At 34.8% G+C, this 1,755-nt stretch overlaps 1 pseudogene; it reads right to left on the reverse strand.

Annotated features, from left to right (window-relative positions):
- Nucleotides 1-577: 577 nt before the first annotated feature.
- Nucleotides 578-1,324, reverse strand: LOC150036022 (uncharacterized; annotated as a pseudogene).
- Between the last annotated feature and the right edge of the window lie 431 nt (nucleotides 1,325-1,755).

Consider the following 1,755-nt stretch of genomic DNA (forward strand, 5'->3'; position numbering starts at 1 on the left):
ACGTCTGAGCATCTATTGGCACCTAATTTTCTTATGTTTGTCTGTTTTCCCTCAATACATTCCATAGAAATGTTGAAGTTACTTAATTCAAGGGAATCAAAAATTCCATCTGACACAAATCTCTGAATTCTCTATTTAGAGATGTGACCTAAACGCTTGTGCCATAACATAGCATAATTCTCATTTAATTTACGCTTTGTACCACATGAATTAGATAACAGGATCTTGTTAAATGAAGCAAAAGAATCAAGCATATATAGATTATCAATTAAAGAACCGGTACCAATAAGCTTAGAATCTTGAAAAAGTCTAACTTTATTATTTCCAAAAGAACAAGAAAAACCAAATTTGTCCAAACTGAAAATAGAAACTAAATTCCGTCTAAATGACAGTACAACAAAAGTCTCATTAAGATCCAAATAACAACCAGATTTTAAAAGTAGTCTAAAATTTCCAATAGCTTCAACTGGAACTGCTTTGCCATCGCCCACATAGATGAATCTTTCAGCATCACTTGGCGACCGGCTCCACAGGCAACTCTGCATTGATATACTTATGTGAGTAGTAGTACCAGAATCTACCCACCTGTAGGTACAGAAGCTAAATTAACTTCAGAATAAACCAAAGTAAGAAGTTTACCCTTCTTTACACACCATTTGGCATATTTGGGACAATCTTTCTTGAATTGATCTTTCCTTTTGCAGAAAAAACAATGATTTTCAGTAGCTTATTTTTTGTTTTTATTCTGCTGAGATGTCCCTTCTGCAGCATCCACAATTTTCCCTTTCTTCTTATCACGAGAGCATGTTGCCAAATGAGTACTTTCTGTCCTTTCTCTCTTAATCCTATCTTCTTCTTGCACACATTGTGAGACAAGCTCATTAATACTCCATTTATCCTTCTGAGTATTATAACTTATCTTAAACTGAATGAATTGTGCAGGAAGAGAGATTAGTACTAGATGCACGAGTAAATTTTCATTTATCTCGATATCAAGTGCCTTTAATTTACCTACGAGATTGGACATTTCCATAATGTACTCCCTTATGTTTCCATTGCCCTTATACCTCATAGAAGTTAAAGAAGTCAAAAGACTACTTACTTCCCCTTTCTCATTTTTAGCAAAATATTTCTCAATTTGAGCAAGAAACTTATTGGCATTTTCACTTTATGTGATAGAGCCCCGAAAAGACTCCGAAATGGAGTGCCTAATGATCATCAAACACATGCAATTTGATCGTTCTCACTTCTCTATATTAGCCGTATTTGGCTGTTCCTCAGTAGAAGTAGGTTTATCGGTCCTTAATGCAAGGTCCAAATTCATACACTCGAGAAGTATCTCTAAGCTTTCCTTCCAAATCTTGAAGTTCGATCCATTCAACTTAAGGATTGAACTCAGATTTCCAGATATTGCGTAAGACCAACTGAAACAATAAACAACAAAACATGTGCTCACAATTAAAATATAACAAAATAATTTCACATATGTGGTGGGCCCCTTTAACAAGATACCTAACACAACATTGATGTCCAGCCTTTGGGCAAAAACACCAACTGTAAATGTTACTCTCAACGTAGTAATCAAAGTACTAACAATTAACTCTGTCAAAAAATAGCCTTTCTTTGGACCGACTATTTTTCACATGAACAGTCCTTATAATTGTCACATACTCATTACCACATGCATACCCACAATTTGGCCAAATAATTATCTTCCTTTGGGCCGATAATTATCGACATAAATTCATGAATATG

The sequence above is a fragment of the Benincasa hispida genome, chromosome 5, assembly GCF_027475165.1.
Source record: "Benincasa hispida cultivar pf3 chromosome 5, pf3_genome.v1.1, whole genome shotgun sequence".
NCBI lineage: Eukaryota > Viridiplantae > Streptophyta > Magnoliopsida > Cucurbitales > Cucurbitaceae > Benincasa > Benincasa hispida.